A 7,580-nucleotide genomic window follows, 5' to 3' on the forward strand; every position below is an offset into this window, starting at 1 on the left:
TGCACGTGGAGAGGGACGGCAGCCCGGGGCTGCCAGCTGCCCCAAGTGCCCGAGAGAAGAGCAAGTCTGGATTTTCAGGCTAAACATTTCCTGGGTTCTAAAGGCTGCCACACGAACTTTCAAAATGACGCGCTTCAGGCCGCACCACACCCGTGCGGAGGCTTCGCGCAGCCCGCGGGCCCTCGGTTTGCGACCCTGCGGGGTCGGGGGAAGGAGGGTGCCGGGCAGCAGGAAGTCAGGGCCGAGGCCGGCGCGCGTCGAGGCTTCGCGGGCCGGCACCTGCTTCCTCCCGAAACCCGTGGGGTGGGGGCCCTCCCCGGGGAGCCCTCGGGGTCCCCTGCCAGCAGGCGCCCCCGCGGGTGCCCTGCCACCCCTCTCACGGCTGGCCCCAACTTTCCTTTGGCGAAAACAAAACCCGACGGCCGCGCAGGTGGCCGCCGGGCGCGTCCCCACCTAGTAGCGCGCGCCCTCTTGTGGCAGCGGGGCGCAGCGCAACGTTTAACCTTGAACTGTGACTGCAAAACCTCCCGTTTCCTCACCCCTCTTCATCTCCTCCCAGCAATAACCTGCGGACCCTTCCATTCACATCTTTGCTTTTCTTATTCTATAGCTCTATTGCAGTTATATGGATTGCCTAGAAACTAACTACAGTAGTTATTTGTAATTAAATGAAACGGTCACCACGCCCTCCGTAATCTTTTGGGCCTTCATTCTCTTACTGTTATGTTGCTGTAACAGACACCCCTTTCCCACCTTTATGCAACACTTTACATCCTCCGGGCCTCACGTGTGTCTTGATACAAGTCATCACCGCAGTGCCAGTCCTGCACGGGCTGTGACCAACTTCATGCCATTGTAACCACACAGCTTGTGCTCCAGACCTCCAACGATGCCTGCGGACTCTCATGTGGGAGCTTTCCTGTGGACGTTGCCAGGGACCCCAGCCAGCACCCACACATGTGTAACCCGCAAGTGCAGGACAGTGCCTACCCTACCCTACCCGCTGGGACACAGGAGTCAGGGGATACATCTGTTCTCCTTTCCCAGGACAAACTGTTCTGCGACAGGTTTTAGGTCACTTCTCCTAGATCACTTCTCCAAGACAGTTCTGTGGGACCAAGGCAAGAATCACACAGGGGCGGCCAACTCGGTAAGGCATCCTTCTGTTGGCTCTCTCCTTCCCAGCTTCACTCCTGCCACATGGGGTGGTTCGTTCATTGGGCTGGATATGTGGGCACAAGCAGGAATTACGAGGGGACTGCATGAATAGCCTTACTCGGGTGTGGCCTTGGAAGACAAGGTGAGGGGAAAGAACTCTAGTGGTCAAAGCACTGTGCAGTGTATCTCATCATTCACTTGGGTGCAAATGGCCCAACAATGAAAAACAGAGCCTTGGCGAGAGGTGAATGGCCAGGGATCTGGAGAGAAAGACCAGGAAAGCCCTGGGGTGGGTGGGCGGAACGCCACCAAAATTCTCAAACAGGCAAATCATTTGAACAAGACGTGGATTTCCTACGAAATAAAAATCCTGGGTAATGAGGCCACGGAACGCCAGAAAAAAAAAGCAGCGCCCGGGGGGTTGGGAGGGGGGCGGGGGAAGCTTTGCATACGTCCATGTGTTTTATGATTAAGAGTCAAGGGAAGACAGAATGAGAAGGCTAGGCGAAGTAGGACTGGCTGGGGGCTGTGAGGGTGCACAGGCCAGCAGAAGTGAAAACCTGGGGCGGATTTCACAGCTCCTATGGAGCAAAGACCTCAATCTGAGCTGATCCCATTCCGACTGCACTAATTAGCCATGGGACAAGGAGGGACAAGAATCAGGTAAGGGATGGGGTCTCCAGGTTCTATCCACTCTGGAGGAAGCCCCAAATATTCCTCAACTTATTAGATACTGGCGGTAGTCTGGTGGTTTTGTGGGGCATTTTGTTTTTTGGTCTGGACTCTGCTCGTGGCTCTTTTGCAAGAACCCGCTCACAGGACACACTCATGGCGACCTCTGTTGGTAGTTCATCTAAGGGTCAGTCAGAGGCTGAGCCCAGAACGGTGTTTACCCATATGGCTTGCCAAGCATGATGATGGAAAACTTTGTGCATTTTCCTGGGAGAAAAAGTACACTGTCTTCTCGCACAAGGTTTCATATAGCCAGGGGTGCTGTGTGAAGCTTCCGAGCTTCCTTTCAATGGGACATCCAGGCCAGCCAATGGAAGCTGGCTTCAATGGAAGCCAGACCGTGGAAGCTTAAAGAACATGGTCCTGTCCATTTCCCAGTACGTGACATCATCAAAGTGAATGAATGTTTTGCTCCCTATCATACCTGGTTCTTGGTTTGCAGCCACTGCCGGCATTGCGAATACTTGATTTTCAGAACTCTTTAGGAGTCGGGGTAGGGGAATGTGCCTTCCCCCCAGAGCATCCAGCAGTACACCTGGATTGCTCCAAACTCTCCGGTGACAGAGCATCAGTGCATGGGACACCGCAAAATGATGTGAACTCCCGTGGTTATACATTTCCATAAAGGCTCCACGGAGAAAACTGCTCTGGCTACATTACATGCCATCCAAGCCCAGCTGCTGAAAGCCGGATGGGCCCGAAATGAGGACGAAATCCAAGTGACCTGCCTTCCGAGTGATCATCTTGGAAGCTGTATCACAGCTCATGGAGCTATTTCACAATCAAGTTAGGACAAACTGGACCTGGGTGGCTCAGTCGGTTAAGCATCTGCCTTCGGCTGAGGTCATGATCCCACGTTTCTAGGATCGAGTCCCAAGTTGGGCTCCTTGCTCAGCGGGGAGCCTGTTTCTCCCTCTGGCTCTTGTGAATAAATGAGAAAGTCTTTAAAAAAAAGGGGGGGACGAATTTTGTAGTAGCCACCAACCACAAAAGAAGTGGCCCTGCACCAAAACTGGCTGCTTTGCATATTAGCTATCGCAGACAGTACGTCTCAAGCCTGGGGATATTCCTACAGCCTCTGCCCCAAGTCAGCAGATAGGCCTCTGTTTGAGGGAGGGCCCCAACAAGGAAATCTTAGGGGCGATTCAGGCAATGCCATACCCTAGAGCCTCCGTCTCCCCCAGACCTCAAGGAACTACAGGTGTCTGTTGGATCGCACAGCTGACTGGCCTCTGGCGATGGAAACTCCTGGGCCTGTGAGCCCTGGAATTTGAGGGTTTTCTCTTGCTGCCGTGAGGCAACCGCGAGCATCCAGGGCCCTAAACCAAACCATTTCCAACTTGACATTCTGATCTGGCACCTCTGAGCTAGATTCCACAGGTGGGACAAGATCCAGAAAGTCCTCTCCTGAGAAGAAAATGGATCTTCTGATGAAGGGCCAGACCCCGAGCTTTTAACCATCTTCACTAACAGGTGTTTGCCCTAAAGAACTGCTGGTGTAAGGAAGGTCTCACCTCTTAAATAAGCCAGCTGGTAAGAATCCGTGATGAAACAGCCCACCCACCGCCAAGGCGAGCAGGTCCTGTGCAACGCTATAGCTGGGTCATGGCCCATAGCCGTGGACACCCTGTGCAATGGGCTGAACTCATGGGACTTCTAGCCAGAGTGCATCTCCCTGAGATCCAGTGAACAACATCCGTATGCTGGTTCCTGGGCTGTCACTGACGGCTTAGCTGTACGTTCAGGTGTTCGGGCCACCCAGGCCTGGAATAGTGACGACATAATCCAGTGAGTGCGCCTCTCCCCCGCCCCCCGTAATTACAGGCATAATGTTTGTTATACCCATGGTTACGTGAAGCAACCACATCTAGAGAAAAGCACTGAGTTGAACACATGGGAGGCGAGGGAGGTGTTAAAACACGATGAAGTAAAGACTGCTAGGCCATGACAGTGCACTAGATAGGAAGAACTGACGGGCATTCCTTCTAAGGTCTTAGTACTGGTTCAGGAGATGAGGAGTACCGCTTACCGTTGTTAATATCTGACGTTGTGCAGAACGCCAGATATGCGTGCTCCAAGTGTGAAGAGCATTACTGAAGAATTTTAGCTAATAAACGTGGCAGGAATGACAGTCACCATTTTGCAACTTCTGATAACAGATGCAGAGAAAGGTCAAAGGATGGAAACTTTGAACTAATAAAGTTGATGGGATCGATGTCAGCCCCGCAACCACGAAGGGTACAGCGAGTGCAGGCTTGATTGAGAGCCTGGTGAAGTCCACACCATCACCCACAAGAAAACCTTGACAAAAGGAAAAGACTAATCTGATTTTAAGCAAGCCTTTGAGTGATCTTTTAGTTTAGAGGAAACATGAGAAGAGAGAGGAACAGGTTAAAGGACCGAAGGACAGGGATGCCTGGGTGGCTCAGTGGGTCAAGCAACTGCCTTCAGCTCAGGTCATGACCTCAGGGTCCCAGGATCAAGCCCCACATTGGGCTCCCTACTCAGAGGGGAGTTTGCTTCTCCCTCTTCCTTTTCCCCTCCCCCACTCATGCTCTCTCTCATTCTCTCTCAAATAAAATATTTTAAAAAATGCCACAAGGACACAAATAAATCCAGGATGCCAGACATCCCACAAGAAGCCACAAATCCTCAGAGGTAACCAGAGATGCCAGCAACAGTGCTGGATACAACATCGATAACAATCTATCACAGTCCCACTCCGCGATTCTAATCAGAATACGCAATTTTTATTTTTTATTATTTTTTAAAGATTTTATTTATTTGACAGAGAGAGATCACAAGTAGGCAGAGAGGCAGAGAGACAGGAAGGGAAACGGGCCCCTTGCTGAGCAGACAGCCTGATGTGGGACTCGATCCCAGGACCCTGAGATCATGACCTGAGCTGAAGGCAGAGGCTTAACCCACTGAGCCACCCAGGCGTCCAGAGAATACGTAATTTTTAAAATAAAGATCCCATTCTGGAAACCTGCAGAAATCAAGTACCTAGGACAAGTCTGACAAAAGACGTGCAGGGACCTTCATGAACTTGACTGAAAAACAATAAAGATCCAAATCAGTGGAGATTCTAGGTTTGTGATAAAGTTTATCATAAATCATTTCCCCCAAAATTAATCTATAAATTCACTGCAGTTCCAAGAAAAAAATAATGAGGGCTTTTTATGGAACTTATCAAACCTATCTTAAAATTTTATACAATAAAATACCTCTGTAACCTTTCTCTCAATGTTACTGCAAACCTGTATTTTTTTTTTTAAGGATTTTATTTATTTATTTGACAAGCAGATCACAAGTAGGCAGAGAGGCAGGCAGAGAGAGAGGAGGAAGCAGGCTCCCCACCAAGCCCGATGTGGGGCTCAATCCCAGGACCCTGGGACCGTGACCTGAGCCAAAGGCAGAGGCTTTAACCCACTGAGCCACCCAGGCGCCCCACCTGTAAGTATTTTTAAAAAGCCTTTAAAATAGGGGCACCTCGATGGCTCAGTTGGTTAAGCATCTCCGGTCATGATCCTGGGGTCCCGGGATCAAGCTTTACGTTGGGCTCCCTGCTCAGTGGGGAGCCTGCTTCTCCTTCTCCCTCTGTCCCCACCCAACCCACTTGTGCTCTCTAATAAGAAAATAAAAACTTTTTTAAAAAGTGCCAAGAATAGAACAATTTTAATCTTGTCCTATTAGATATTAACACTTTATCAGGTACAGAAAAACAGCCCAAGAAAGCCAGCCCTGGACCCACACAGATACATTAAACCTGGTAAATGACAGAGGGGATACTGTCTCTTAGAGAAGGAAAGAGTCACTTGCTAACACGAGAAATCAGATGGCATGCGGTACTCACACCATACACAGAAATCAAGGTACATTCAAGTACTAAATATAAAATGCAAATCTTTATTTTTTCTAAGATTTTATTTATTTGCGAGAAAGAGAGAGGGACATCACAAGCAGGCAGATGGGGCGGGGGTGGTGGGAAGCAGGATCCCCGTCGAGCAGAGAGCCTGATGTGAGGCTCAATCCCAGGACCCTGAGATCATGACCTGAGCCGAAGGCAGTTGCTTAACCCACTGAGCCACCCAGGCGCCCCTAAAATGCAAATCTTTAAACATCTTAGAAAGCAGACATCTCTCACCTTGAGGTAACAAGAATCAATAAGCAAAGACACGAAGTTAAAATACATAGACTTTGAGAAGATTTATTTCCAAGGCTTATTACTAACAAAGGATAACATCCATAATATGTCAAGAGTTCTCAAATGAGTTAAAAAAACAAAAAAACAAAAAGGACTTCAATGTAATGTGGGGAAGCCTAAAAGGTCAACAACCAAATGAGAAGATGATCAGGCTCACCAGTAGAAAGGAGAGTATACAATCAAATGAGAGACCACCTGTTCAGCCGAACTAAAACTAGTGCAAGACAAGAGTAAGGAAACAAGCACCCCTGTACGCTGCTGAGAAGTCTCCACTTTGGAAACCATTTGGAACTATTTCGCCATGTTGGAATTGCACCCACCCTGTGACCTAACTGTTTTATTTCTAAGTACACGCTCTACATATAACTCTTGCACACGTGCGTGAGATCTTCCAATATGTTCACTGCAATACTGGTTGAAATGGTCAAAAATAAACCACATTAAAAGCCTTCTATCCATAGAGGAGAGGTAAGTAAATTGTGGCATATCCGTTCAGTGGAATACCAAGTAGTAGCTGAAGTGAATGAGTTAGAGCTGCATGTTATCAGATGAATTTCAGAACTGAAGAAAGCCATCTGCAAAACGATAAACACAGCCTCGATACCATGTCGTACATTGCTTATGGGTACATCTCTATCCAGAGCACAGACCACAAAGCAGGAAAGACAGCCACCAAATTCAAGGTAGTGTTTGCCTTTGGAAAAGTAAAAAGAGCAAAATTCGAGGAGGTGGTACTTCACAAGTGAAACTTCATTTTCTGTTTTAAACAAGGCCCTTCCAAGAAAATCTGGTAAAAAGTTAGGCTCTAAAGCTGGGTGGTGTCTCTAACAGGATATGATCTTTCGTACTTCTAGTGCTTGACGTATTTCAATAATTAACAGTAGCCAAATGCAAAGATCTCAGGAAAAGAACAGTATGTTCCATATTTTATTAAACCAAATTTTTATGGTACCCATTACTTATACAATTATAATTTAAACATCAAAATCATTAGTTTTTCTATGTTACATTGTTTTGGGGTAGTCAGGCCTGTGAAACCTTTTTAAATGGGAATTTTATTTCCCCTAGCTGGGGCCCGATCCTCAACCGGCTTAGGAGAGACACTGTTGAACCCCAGGACAGTAGCCCTTCTCCTGCTATAAAACCAATCTGTTCCAGTAACAGAAGACTATGTGCTCCAAAGGGTGTTCCCACCTAAGGAGAGGAATTTGGATTACTTTAGGCCATTTCTTCAGTAATGCCATTCTGCACGTAAGTGATTTAGAAAGAGGCATTTAAAGTCTTCTAGTAAAAGACAAGTAGGTGAAGTCCACTGAGGGGCTTCTGGGAAGAAGGAACTCCTTAGGAACAGAGAAATACACAATCTCTTCTCTTCGGGCCTTTGGACATAGTTGTGCAAGTGGGCGATGTCTGGACATGTTGCCTCCATCTTGCTACACCATAAATGGTTAATCCTAAGGATAAAAACTCATAGCAGAATATG

This window comes from Meles meles, chromosome 4, assembly GCF_922984935.1.
Source record: "Meles meles chromosome 4, mMelMel3.1 paternal haplotype, whole genome shotgun sequence".
Taxonomy (NCBI): Eukaryota; Metazoa; Chordata; class Mammalia; order Carnivora; family Mustelidae; genus Meles; species Meles meles.